This window comes from Microcaecilia unicolor, chromosome 5 (genome assembly GCF_901765095.1).
Source record: "Microcaecilia unicolor chromosome 5, aMicUni1.1, whole genome shotgun sequence".
Classification (NCBI taxonomy): Eukaryota; Metazoa; Chordata; class Amphibia; order Gymnophiona; family Siphonopidae; genus Microcaecilia; species Microcaecilia unicolor.
In genome coordinates, this window is record NC_044035.1 from 168,909,240 (window position 1) to 168,922,371 (window position 13,132).

General features: G+C 49.5%; 10 non-coding genes across 10 annotated transcripts; all 10 read left to right on the forward strand.

Annotated features, from left to right (window-relative positions):
* Positions 1 to 7,431: 7,431 nt before the first annotated feature.
* Positions 7,432 to 7,502, forward strand: TRNAG-GCC. The gene has a single exon. It is a non-coding gene; the product is annotated as a tRNA-Gly (tRNA).
* A 545-nt stretch (positions 7,503 to 8,047) lies between these two features.
* On the forward strand, positions 8,048 to 8,118 carry TRNAG-GCC. The gene has a single exon. It is a non-coding gene; the product is annotated as a tRNA-Gly (tRNA).
* A 545-nt stretch (positions 8,119 to 8,663) lies between these two features.
* TRNAG-GCC lies at positions 8,664 to 8,734 on the forward strand. Its single transcript has one exon. It is a non-coding gene; the product is annotated as a tRNA-Gly (tRNA).
* Positions 8,735 to 9,279: 545 nt separating this feature from the next.
* TRNAG-GCC lies at positions 9,280 to 9,350 on the forward strand. The gene has a single exon. It is a non-coding gene; the product is annotated as a tRNA-Gly (tRNA).
* A 545-nt stretch (positions 9,351 to 9,895) lies between these two features.
* On the forward strand, positions 9,896 to 9,966 carry TRNAG-GCC. The gene has a single exon. It is a non-coding gene; the product is annotated as a tRNA-Gly (tRNA).
* Positions 9,967 to 10,511: 545 nt separating this feature from the next.
* On the forward strand, positions 10,512 to 10,582 carry TRNAG-GCC. The gene has a single exon. It is a non-coding gene; the product is annotated as a tRNA-Gly (tRNA).
* Positions 10,583 to 11,127: 545 nt separating this feature from the next.
* On the forward strand, positions 11,128 to 11,198 carry TRNAG-GCC. The gene has a single exon. It is a non-coding gene; the product is annotated as a tRNA-Gly (tRNA).
* Positions 11,199 to 11,743: 545 nt separating this feature from the next.
* On the forward strand, positions 11,744 to 11,814 carry TRNAG-GCC. Its single transcript has one exon. It is a non-coding gene; the product is annotated as a tRNA-Gly (tRNA).
* A 545-nt stretch (positions 11,815 to 12,359) lies between these two features.
* Positions 12,360 to 12,430, forward strand: TRNAG-GCC. The gene has a single exon. It is a non-coding gene; the product is annotated as a tRNA-Gly (tRNA).
* Positions 12,431 to 12,975: 545 nt separating this feature from the next.
* Positions 12,976 to 13,046, forward strand: TRNAG-GCC. The gene has a single exon. It is a non-coding gene; the product is annotated as a tRNA-Gly (tRNA).
* Positions 13,047 to 13,132: the final 86 nt, after the last annotated feature.

Here is a 13,132-nt window from a genome sequence, read left to right on the forward strand (position 1 = left end):
TGCGACTTGAGAAATGCATATGTGTGTTGCCTATATCCTCGTTTCACCTGAACAATAAAGGTGCATACTTGGTCTGTGTGATTTACTTCCCCCTCCCCTTATTATCCACCAAACCATCCCCCCGTTTGGTCACACCCCAATGACGCTTACCTTCCCACCGTTCTGGTCCAAGCCTATTACCACATTCCCCCCCCCCCCCCCCATATTCTTTAAGGCCGAATGTCTATAAATCATCCGCTTTCCATTTCCCTCCCCCCCACCAAATCTAAAGCCCATATACTCGTGTCCACTTAATCTGGTAACTTAACAAAGCTGCTAATTCCCGTTTTTTGACTTTTACTTTTATTCCCCAACTGTATAGAGTCTAACAGTATTAACTCAGTTTCAAGTTCAACATTAACTTATAAAAATTCCTGAACCACCTTTGGCGATTATAATCTTATTGAGCTCTCCGTTTTCCTTCTGGATCTCAGTTTACCGTCCGAGGTTTACTATTATTCTGTCCCCTCTGCGATCTGTCCTAGCAGATTCAGGCAGGTTCAGTCTCTGTGGATCCCAATTTTTCAGCTCACTCCAGTCTGTCCACGAATGTTCCTACTTCTTTGTCCGATGTAAAGGATCTCATTTTACTATTGTGTGTCAGTTTCAAAGTGGCGGGATATTGTATGGTAAAGCGAATCCTCATCTCAAATAGCTTGGTGCACACCGGCGAGAACGCCCGCCTTTTTGCTGCTATTTCCGCCGAATAATCTTGAAAACAGAGAATCTTCTTGTTTTCATACATTAAGGTTGTTGCGGAGCGCGCTGCTTGTAAGATATACTGTTTATGCATAAAGTTCAATACCTTGCAGATAACCACTCATGGTTTGGCATTATCCGGTTGACGAGGTCCCAGGCGATGAGCACGTTCTATGCGGAGAGGCCCCAATGTTGCTGGAAATTCAATCTGTGTTGTTAGCCATTGTTCCAGGGTTTTTTCCAGCTGCCGGGGACCCAAAGCTTCTGGCAAGCCCACCAGGCGGATATTGTTCCGCCTGGACTGGTTCTCTAAGTCCTCAATTTTACTCTCCAATTCTGTTACTGTTTTCTTTAAGTCCTTCTGATTATCTTCCAGTCCCGCCACCTGGTCCTCAACTTCGCTAGTCCGAGTTTGAAACGCCACACACTCTTTAGTTAACTCACCGATCTTGGCATTTAGCTGTTCCAACTTGCCGTCTAGCTTTTGATCGATCGGGGCCAGTCGCCGTTCAAGTAGTTCCTCCATCACCACTGTGAGCTTGGATGTGATTTCAGCCACCCAAGCCGATGCAACTGTGTTGGGAGGGGACGCCGCCATTTTGTAGTCGGCCGTTTTCCCCTTCTGTTTGTCTCTCGGCGCTGATCTCGCTGTCATTTCCGGCGTTCAACAGTATTTAAAGTATTGGAATCGTTTCCCAAATCTTGCGTTGCGGATTTTATCCACTTCGGGGAGATAAATTCTCTTACAGGATTATAAACGAGTGGGTTGGCGACGGAGAGAGATTCACCCACGTCTTCTCTCCATCACAGCATCATGTGACCTCCCCTAAGGACAATTTTAACAACTGGTTACATATTACTAACAGCGGATCAGCAATTTCATTCTTGAGTCTAAGCTAAAGGGATGACTTGGGCAACCGCAAGGGGGGGGGGGGGGGAAGATTATGGGAGAGTCCCTCATCCTCTCCATCTGGTTTCTGTTTGGGTGCCTATAATGTATATCCAACCCTAGGTAGATGAATGGAGGTAATTAAGAGAAACCCAAAGAAGAGGCTGAAACAGTGCTACAGAGAGAAGGACAGACAGAGACAAGAAACTGGAAAAATAACATCTGAAAGAAAATTGAAAAGGAGAAAGGGAAAACTAAAAGAACAAAAGTCTTCACACACCAAAAAAGTAGAGAACAATTTTAAAAGGAAATAGTCTAGAGTTTTCTCACCCTTGCCACAGCATCTATCCCTGAACTGCCACAGGAAACCAGAGGCCTTGGATTGGTACTGGTCTCCAAACATCAACCTTCCCCTTCACCTCTAGTCATTTCTGTATCCTCCCACAGTGGCGTAGCTAGGTGAGTCACAAATGGGAGCAACTGCTCCCTCAAACAGACTTATGATGGCACTGGCACCTATTTTTCATGCAGTCTGTCGTGCCTACGCAGTACACACATGCTTATACAGTCCGCTTTCTGCTCCCCCGACATCACAACCTGGCTACGCTTTTGCCCTACCACACGCCTCAAACTCCCCAATACAGCTGTTCCTCCACCTCTTCCCCTCCAAATGTTACCAGCTTTCTGCCTTCATCACCACTTTTTAGAGAATTGGGCCTCGATGCAATAAGGGTTAGGAATGCTGTGCTAAGCTTCAGCACACAGTGATCCAACATAAGCACCTACGAAACTTTTACTCCCAATGCAGTAAGCTAAAGCAAATTACCTTAGCATTAAAAAGCATGTGTTTTCAGAAAAAAATGGTGCACATGGTAATATCATGCTACCCTTTGCTGCATCAAGAGTAAAAATACCTTCTTTCCTGTCAGTGCAAGAGTGAAGACTGACTAATGCTGTAACAGGAAGGGAGACATTTTTAAAAACAGACTGATTCCAGGATCCCTGCTCCTGTCCTCTCTCTCTGCCCCGTAAAATTTCCATAGAATCCCAGTGGGCCCAGACACCTTCAGCTCCCTCCCTCCGACCCCTGATCCTCATAAAATAATCCATAGTTGACTGAAGATGTCTCGGTTTCTCTTGCCATGTGCTCAGAAGAAATGAATGCTGCTTCTCTAAGCTTAAGTGTAAAACAGGAGTGGGCAAAGTGTGACCTGCCATTGAATTTTATAGTGCTTGCAAGAACACAAGAAGCATATATAGAAAATGCCATTAACCCGAGTTTTGACAATTTTAAATACTGTATTTTCCAACAATTTTCAGACTAGCAGTTTGCGTCCATTGTTTTTAGTTACATTTTTACCTATTTATTTCTCACAGAACACCTATAGAGCTCTGTGCATTTCCAGTTCTGATATTACCTAATGTTGTAGCCACTGTTCCCTCTAAGCTGAGTGGGAATCCTCCAACTGCATTGCTGCCAGTAGGGGGTGGCGCTTCAATATTGTGTTTTCAATCTCTAGAGACAGGCAGGTTTCTTGGAGTCCTGCAGAGCTTGCCTGTCCCTCATTTTTGAAACTATGATAGTGAAACAGTCCTCCACATACAGCAGGACTGTAGGTGGAGGACTCCTGCTCAGCTTGGAGGGAACAGTGGTCACAGTCCACTGGGGATGGTACTGGCATTCATATATAAAGGGTAAAAAGTCCTTAGGATGCCATGTTATCAATGGTTTGCTCTATATTCATTTTAAAGCTGCAATACTAGCATAGGAGCATAGGCGTAGTTTGACTATTCTATTTGGGGGGCAAAATGCGGGCGGTGACACATCATATTAATTTGCATATATACATCTCATACATATTCGTTATGGTTATCTAAAAAAAAAAATAGACTGAATAGGAACCCTGTTTATTGGACAGTAAAGATTTTTTCACTGAAATGAGCTACCACCAAGGGAAGTTTGTCTCATGGTGCCCTCACTCACATCCCCATGAATTATGAAGAACAGTGCACACTAACATTATCCACTTCCCCTCACACACTTCTGTAGAATATCAATACACCTCCTACTGGGAAAACAAATCCCTAGACGGAAAATATACACTAGCAAAACACAACACCACAACACACCACAAAATGGACTGGCAAACCCACAACCTGACCTTCTAGCTACCCACAAGAGCACAAAAGAGACTCGGCAACCACACACACATGCACACATACACGTACTATCATGTACTCAGTTTCACCAGCTCCAATGGTGCCCCTGATTTGTCACTCTTGTGGGGATGTGCTGGAGGGCCTTTTGCCACTATGACAAACCTATCTTCCTTTCCGTATAGTCTCTGCTGATATAGCAAAGTGGCTCTTTCCATAGAGTGGAGCAACGATTTGCTTAAATTTCAATGCGGTAAATGTTATTCCTCAAAGCGCTCGTGGCTTTTTCTTTCTTTCCCTCCCAAGAATTCCTCCAGACAGACTTAAATGTTCAAAATGTTTAGTCCTCTCTAGCTGTCTCTTCATCTTGGGAGCCTCTGAGCTAAGGCTACTGCTGCTCAAGTTACATCCTCTTCCTCCTGGAACCTGAGGAAAGCAGGCCTCTAGGGTTCCGTTTACACGGTTCCCCTCTCTTGCTATCAGAAGACTTCTGGAAGCCGCCCTGTCCTGGCTGCGGGAGAGGGCTGGGCCAGCGTACTGTTCAGACACCAGCGGCCATGGGAACGCCAGGTGAGCCTCTGACTGGCCTCCTAAAATCAGGGCACCTCAGAAACCAAGCATTGGTGGTTTGGTGGTAGAATTCTTGTTTGCCATGCAGGAGGCCCAGGTTCAATTCCTAGCCAAGGCAGCTAGAGTTTTCCTTCTTTCCCTCCTCTCTCTCTGGAATGCTTCCCCACTCTTGTGGGGATGTGCTGGAGGCCCCTTTGCCACTATGACAAACTTGTCTTCCTTTCCGTATTGTCTCTGCTGATGTAGCAAAGTGGCTCTTTCCATAGAGTGGAGCCAGTGGCGTACCAAGGGGGGGGCGGTCCACCCCGGGTGTCGGTGAGTGGGGGGGTGCTCCGTCATCTCCTGCCACCACCCTGCGTTTTTTTAAAATCCATTCAGCGAGCGACGCAGGCAGCGCCTCATGTCTGCCCTGCTGTGTGCTGTCAAAAAAGAAAATCGCTTCGCCGGCATCGGGTCTTCTCTCGCTATGTCCCGCCCTCGAGGAAATAGGAAGTTACCTCAAAAGTGGGCGGGACATAGCGAGAGAAGGCCCGACGCCGGCGAAGCGATTTTCTTTTTTGACAGCACACAGCAGGGCAGACACGAGGCGCTGCCTGCGTCGCTGCACGGATTAAAAAAAAAACGCAGGATGGTGGCAGGAGAAGAGGGCTCTGTCGCTCTCCACGGAGGGGGGGGCTCAGATGGGAGAAGGAGGTGGGGGAGCTCAGAGGGGAGAAGGGAATTGGGGAGGGGTGAGGGGAGCTCAGAGGGGTTCGCAGAAGGCAGAAGGGAACTGGGGAGAGGTGGTGGAGCTCAGAGGGGTTCACAGAAGGGAGAAGGGAATTGGGGAGGGGTGGGGGGAGCTCAGAGGGGTTCGCAGAAGGGAGAAGGGAACTGGGGAGGGGTGGGGGAGCTCAGAGGGGTTCCCAGAGGGGACAAGGGAACTGGGGAGGGGTGGGGGAGCTCAGAGGGGTTCTCAGAGGGGAGAAGGGAACTGGAGAGAAGGGAACTGGGGAGGGGTGGGGGAGCTGAGAGGGGTGCTCACAGGGGAGAAGAGGATTGGGGAGGGGTGGGGGTGCTCAGAGGGGAGAAGGAGTCTGAAGCTGGAACTGGGGTCCGACAAGGGGGCAGGAGGGAGAATGGGTCCATGCCTGGGGCAGGTGGGAGAATGGGTCTGGGGCTGAAAAGGGGGGTTGCAAAGCATGTGGTGGATGAAGGGGGCTGGAACTGGGGGCTGAAAAGGAGGGTATTTGGGATAAGGGGGCTAGTGCTAGAACTGTGGGCTGAAATGGGGCAGGGGCTGAAACTGTGGGCTTTAAAGGGAACAGGGAGAACTGGCTGGGGCTGAAGCTCAGGACTGGTGAGAGAAAAGGGCTGGGGTTGAAACTAGGGGCTGAAAAGGGGACAGGGAGAAGTGGCTGGGGGCTGAAGCTCAGGACTGATGGGAGAAAAGGGCTGGGGACTGGTGGGATAGTGGGGCTGAAAAGGGGGGCCGTGGGAGATGTGGGCTGAGGCTGGAACTAGGGGCAGGTGGAACTGGGGGCTGAAAAGGGGGGGCAGAGAGAGAGAGGGGACAACAGACCCTGGAAGGAAGTGGGGAGCATGAGGGAGGGCAGACCCTGGATGGATGGGAGAGGGAGGGCAGACGGATTGAAGGGGCAGAGAGAAAGGTCAGATGGTGGATGGAAGGGGGAGAGAGAAAGAGGGCAGACTGAGGCAAATGGTGGATGGAAGGGAGAGAGAGGGCAGACAGTGGATGGAAGGGGCAGAGAGAGAGAGAGGGCAGACAGTGGATGGAAGGGACATTAGAGAGGGCAGACACTGGATGGCAGAGAGACAGCAAAGACAGATCCTGGATGGAAAGAAGACAGTGAAAAGAAGATGAGGAAAGCAGAAACCAGAGACAACAAACTGTAAATATATATTTTTATTATTTTGCTTTAGGATATAGTATTGTAGCTGTGTTGTTTATAAACAGAACATGTAAATAAGGTAATCTTTTTATTGGACTAATTTTAATACATTTTGACTTAACTTTCAGAGAACAAAACCCCCTTCCTCAGGTCAGGATAAGATACTGTAACAGCACTATACTGTACTGACCTGAGGAAGGAGATTTTGGCCTCTGGAAGCTAAATGTATTAGTCCAGTAAAATGGTATTATTTTATTTTCTGTATTTGTTTTATTTCTATTTGTTAATTTGTAAAGTGGTGATTGGTATTTGTTAGTTTTTTCAAATTTACATCTGCTGTCTTTATATTTAGCACAGTAGTAGGGGACATTTTCTGTTTCTATGGTGTTGCATTGTATGCAGAGTCTGGCATCGGGGTTTCAGTTTAATTTTTGTCTAAATAGAAAGTTTATGATTACTTATTCTATAGTGGATTAGGGTGTATCTGTGTTTGTGAAAAAGACATGGCTTTCGGTTGGCATTGACTGTGCAGGATCGACGATCTGTACTAATCTGTCTGTTTTCGTTTTACAATAGGTGAATTGATGTTCTAGTGCTCACTGTAGTGTTTAAGATGCTTTCCTTTTCCTTCTGTGACTCGTAGAAATGACTGCTTATGGTATGGTAGAATTGCTCTATAGCTCCTGAGTGTTTTGTATTCTCGGTATGCCTAGTACTGGATTTGGGGGGGGGGGGGGGTGTTAAAAACTTACCGGCTCCGGGTGTCAACTACCCTAGGTACGCCACTGAGTGGAGCAACGATTCACTTAAATTTCAATGCGGTAAATGTTATTCCTCAAAGCGCTCGTGGCTTTTTCTTTCTTTCCCTCCCAAGAATTCCTGCAGACAGACTTAAATGTTCAAAATGCTTAGTCCTCTCCAGCTGTCTCTTCTTCTTGGGAGCCTCTGAGCTAAGGCTGCTGCTGCTCAAGTTACATCCTCTTCCTCCTGGAACCTGAGGAAAGTAGGCCTCTAGGGTTCCGTTTGCACGGATCCCCTCTCTTGCTATCAGAAGACTTCTGGAAGCCGCCCTGTCCTGGCTGCGGGAGAGGGCTAGGCCAGCGTACTGGTCAGACACCAGCGGCCATGGGAACGCCAGGTGAGCCTCTGACTGGCCTCCTAAAATCAGGGCACCTCCAAAACCAAGCATTGGTGGTTCAGTGGTAGAATTCTCGTTTGCCATGCGGGAGGCCTGGGTTTGATTCCCAGCCAATGCAGCTAGAGTTTTCCTTCTTTCCCTCCTCTCTCTCTGGAATGCTTCTCCACTCTTGGAGGGATGTGCTGGAGGCCCCTTTGCCACTATGACAAACTTGTCTTCCTTTCCGTATTGTCTCTGCTGATATAGCAAAGTGGCTCTTTCCATAGAGTGGAGCAACGATTCACTTAAATTTCAATGCGGTAAATGTTATTCCTCAAAGCGCTCGTGGCTTTTTCTTTCTTTCCCTCCCAAGAATTCCTGCAGACAGACTTAAATGTTCAAAATGCTTAGTCCTCTCCAGCTGTCTCTTCTTCTTGGGAGCCTCTGAGCTAAGGCTGCTGCTGCTCAAGTTACATCCTCTTCCTCCTGGAACCTGAGGAAAGCAGGCCTCTAGGGTTCCGTTTGCACGGATCCCCTCTCTTGCTATCAGAAGACTTCTGGAAGCCGCCCTGTCCTGGCTGCGGGAGAGGGCTGGGCCAGCGTACTGGTCAGACACCAGCGGCCATGGGAACGCCAGGTGAGCCTCTGACTGGCCTCCTAAAATCAGGGCACCTCCAAAACCAAGCATTGGTGGTTCAGTGGTAGAATTCTCGTTTGCCATGCGGGAGGCCTGGGTTCGATTCCCAGCCAATGCAGCTAGAGTTTTCCTTCTTTCCCTCCTCTCTCTCTGGAATGCTTCTCCACTCTTGGAGGGATGTGCTGGAGGCCCCTTTGCCACTATGACAAACTTGTCTTCCTTTCCGTATTGTCTCTGCTGATATAGCAAAGTGGCTCTTTCCATAGAGTGGAGCAACGATTCACTTAAATTTCAATGCGGTAAATGTTATTCCTCAAAGCGCTCGTGGCTTTTTCTTTCTTTCCCTCCCAAGAATTCCTGCAGACAGACTTAAATGTTCAAAATGCTTAGTCCTCTCCAGCTGTCTCTTCTTCTTGGGAGCCTCTGAGCTAAGGCTGCTGCTGCTCAAGTTACATCCTCTTCCTCCTGGAACCTGAGGAAAGCAGGCCTCTAGGGTTCCGTTTGCACGGATCCCCTCTCTTGCTATCAGAAGACTTCTGGAAGCCGCCCTGTCCTGGCTGCGGGAGAGGGCTGGGCCAGCGTACTGGTCAGACACCAGCGGCCATGGGAACGCCAGGTGAGCCTCTGACTGGCCTCCTAAAATCAGGGCACCTCCAAAACCAAGCATTGGTGGTTCAGTGGTAGAATTCTCGTTTGCCATGCGGGAGGCCTGGGTTCGATTCCCAGCCAATGCAGCTAGAGTTTTCCTTCTTTCCCTCTTCTCTCTCTGGAATGCTTCTCCACTCTTGGAGGGATGTGCTGGAGGCCCCTTTGCCACTATGACAAACTTGTCTTCCTTTCCGTATTGTCTCTGCTGATATAGCAAAGTGGCTCTTTCCATAGAGTGGAGCAACGATTCACTTAAATTTCAATGCGGTAAATGTTATTCCTCAAAGCGCTCGTGGCTTTTTCTTTCTTTCCCTCCCAAGAATTCCTGCAGACAGACTTAAATGTTCAAAATGCTTAGTCCTCTCCAGCTGTCTCTTCTTCTTGGGAGCCTCTGAGCTAAGGCTGCTGCTGCTCAAGTTACATCCTCTTCCTCCTGGAACCTGAGGAAAGCAGGCCTCTAGGGTTCCGTTTGCACGGATCCCCTCTCTTGCTATCAGAAGACTTCTGGAAGCCGCCCTGTCCTGGCTGCGGGAGAGGGCTGGGCCAGCGTACTGGTCAGACACCAGCGGCCATGGGAACGCCAGGTGAGCCTCTGACTGGCCTCCTAAAATCAGGGCACCTCCAAAACCAAGCATTGGTGGTTCAGTGGTAGAATTCTCATTTGCCATGCGGGAGGCCTGGGTTCGATTCCCAGCCAATGCAGCTAGAGTTTTCCTTCTTTCCCTCCTCTCTCTCTGGAATGCTTCTCCACTCTTGGAGGGATGTGCTGGAGGCCCCTTTGCCACTATGACAAACTTGTCTTCCTTTCCGTATTGTCTCTGCTGATATAGCAAAGTGGCTCTTTCCATAGAGTGGAGCAACGATTCACTTAAATTTCAATGCGGTAAATGTTATTCCTCAAAGCGCTCGTGGCTTTTTCTTTCTTTCCCTCCCAAGAATTCCTGCAGACAGACTTAAATGTTCAAAATGCTTAGTCCTCTCCAGCTGTCTCTTCTTCTTGGGAGCCTCTGAGCTAAGGCTGCTGCTGCTCAAGTTACATCCTCTTCCTCCTGGAACCTGAGGAAAGCAGGCCTCTAGGGTTCCGTTTGCACGGATCCCCTCTCTTGCTATCAGAAGACTTCTGGAAGCCGCCCTGTCCTGGCTGCGGGAGAGGGCTGGGCCAGCGTACTGGTCAGACACCAGCGGCCATGGGAACGCCAGGTGAGCCTCTGACTGGCCTCCTAAAATCAGGGCACCTCCAAAACCAAGCATTGGTGGTTCAGTGGTAGAATTCTCGTTTGCCATGCGGGAGGCCTGGGTTCGATTCCCAGCCAATGCAGCTAGAGTTTTCCTTCTTTCCCTCCTCTCTCTCTGGAATGCTTCTCCACTCTTGGAGGGATGTGCTGGAGGCCCCTTTGCCACTATGACAAACTTGTCTTCCTTTCCGTATTGTCTCTGCTGATATAGCAAAGTGGCTCTTTCCATAGAGTGGAGCAACGATTCACTTAAATTTCAATGCGGTAAATGTTATTCCTCAAAGCGCTCGTGGCTTTTTCTTTCTTTCCCTCCCAAGAATTCCTGCAGACAGACTTAAATGTTCAAAATGCTTAGTCCTCTCCAGCTGTCTCTTCTTCTTGGGAGCCTCTGAGCTAAGGCTGCTGCTGCTCAAGTTACATCCTCTTCCTCCTGGAACCTGAGGAAAGCAGGCCTCTAGGGTTCCGTTTGCACGGATCCCCTCTCTTGCTATCAGAAGACTTCTGGAAGCCGCCCTGTCCTGGCTGCGGGAGAGGGCTGGGCCAGCGTACTGGTCAGACACCAGCGGCCATGGGAACGCCAGGTGAGCCTCTGACTGGCCTCCTAAAATCAGGGCACCTCCAAAACCAAGCATTGGTGGTTCAGTGGTAGAATTCTCATTTGCCATGCGGGAGGCCTGGGTTCGATTCCCAGCCAATGCAGCTAGAGTTTTCCTTCTTTCCCTCCTCTCTCTCTGGAATGCTTCTCCACTCTTGGAGGGATGTGCTGGAGGCCCCTTTGCCACTATGACAAACTTGTCTTCCTTTCCGTATTGTCTCTGCTGATATAGCAAAGTGGCTCTTTCCATAGAGTGGAGCAACGATTCACTTAAATTTCAATGCGGTAAATGTTATTCCTCAAAGCGCTCGTGGCTTTTTCTTTCTTTCCCTCCCAAGAATTCCTGCAGACAGACTTAAATGTTCAAAATGCTTACTCCTCTCCAGCTGTCTCTTCTTCTTGGGAGCCTCTGAGCTAAGGCTGCTGCTGCTCAAGTTACATCCTCTTCCTCCTGGAACCTGAGGAAAGCAGGCCTCTAGGGTTCCGTTTGCACGGATCCCCTCTCTTGCTATCAGAAGACTTCTGGAAGCCGCCCTGTCCTGGCTGCGGGAGAGGGCTGGGCCAGCGTACTGGTCAGACACCAGCGGCCATGGGAACGCCAGGTGAGCCTCTGACTGGCCTCCTAAAATCAGGGCACCTCCAAAACCAAGCATTGGTGGTTCAGTGGTAGAATTCTCGTTTGCCATGCGGGAGGCCTGGGTTCGATTCCCAGCCAATGCAGCTAGAGTTTTCCTTCTTTCCCTCCTCTCTCTCTGGAATGCTTCTCCACTCTTGGAGGGATGTGCTGGAGGCCCCTTTGCCACTATGACAAACTTGTCTTCCTTTCCGTATTGTCTCTGCTGATATAGCAAAGTGGCTCTTTCCATAGAGTGGAGCAACGATTCACTTAAATTTCAATGCGGTAAATGTTATTCCTCAAAGCGCTCGTGGCTTTTTCTTTCTTTCCCTCCCAAGAATTCCTGCAGACAGACTTAAATGTTCAAAATGCTTAGTCCTCTCCAGCTGTCTCTTCTTCTTGGGAGCCTCTGAGCTAAGGCTGCTGCTGCTCAAGTTACATCCTCTTCCTCCTGGAACCTGAGGAAAGCAGGCCTCTAGGGTTCCGTTTGCACGGATCCCCTCTCTTGCTATCAGAAGACTTCTGGAAGCCGCCCTGTCCTGGCTGCGGGAGAGGGCTGGGCCAGCGTACTGGTCAGACACCAGCGGCCATGGGAACGCCAGGTGAGCCTCTGACTGGCCTCCTAAAATCAGGGCACCTCCGAAACCAAGCATTGGTGGTTCAGTGGTAGAATTCTCGTTTGCCATGCGGGAGGCCTGGGTTTGATTCCCAGCCAATGCAGCTAGAGTTTTCCTTCTTTCCCTCCTCTCTCTCTGGAATGCTTCTCCACTCTTGGAGGGATGTGCTGGAGGCCCCTTTGCCACTATGACAAACTTGTCTTCCTTTCCGTATTGTCTCTGCTGATATAGCAAAGTGGCTCTTTCCATAGAGTGGAGCAACGATTCACTTAAATTTCAATGCGGTAAATGTTATTCCTCAAAGCGCTCGTGGCTTTTTCTTTCTTTCCCTCCCAAGAATTCCTGCAGACAGACTTAAATGTTCAAAATGCTTAGTCCTCTCCAGCTGTCTCTTCATCTTGGGAGCCTCTGAGCTAAGGCTGCTGCTGCTCAAGTTACATCCTCTTCCTCCTGGAACCTGAGGAAAGCAGGCCTCTAGGGTTCCGTTTGCACGGATCCCCTCTCTTGCTATCAGAAGACTTCTGGAAGCCGCCCTGTCCTGGCTGCGGGAGAGGGCTGGGCCAGCGTACTGGTCAGACACCAGCGGCCATGGGAACGCCAGGTGAGCCTCTGACTGGCCTCCTAAAATCAGGGCACCTCCGAAACCAAGCATTGGTGGTTCAGTGGTAGAATTCTCGTTTGCCATGCGGGAGGCCTGGGTTCGATTCCCAGCCAATGCAGCTAGAGTTTTCCTTCTTTCCCTCCTCTCTCTCTGGAATGCTTCTCCACTCTTGGAGGGATGTGCTGGAGGCCCCTTTGCCACTATGACAAACTTGTCTTCCTTTCCGTATTGTCTCTGCTGATATAGCAAAGTGGCTCTTTCCATAGAGTGGAGCAACGATTCACTTAAATTTCAATGCGGTAAATGTTATTCCTCAAAGCGCTCGTGGCTTTTTCTTTCTTTCCCTCCCAAGAATTCCTGCAGACAGACTTAAATGTTCAAAATGCTTAGTCCTCTCCAGCTGTCTCTTCTTCTTGGGAGCCTCTGAGCTAAGGCTGCTGCTGCTCAAGTTACATCCTCTTCCTCCTGGAACCTGAGGAAAGCAGGCCTCTAGGGTTCCGTTTGCACGGATCCCCTCTCTTGCTATCAGAAGACTTCTGGAAGCCGCCCTGTCCTGGCTGCGGGAGAGGGCTGGGCCAGCGTACTGGTCAGACACCAGCGGCCATGGGAACGCCAGGTGAGCCTCTGACTGGCCTCCTAAAATCAGGGCACCTCCAAAACCAAGCATTGGTGGTTCAGTGGTAGAATTCTCGTTTGCCATACGGGAGGCCTGGGTTCGATTCCCAGCCAATGCAGCTAGAGTTTTCCTTCTTTCCCTCCTCTCTCTCTGGAATGCTTCTCCACTCTTGGAGGGATGTGCTGGAGGCCCCTTTGCCACTAT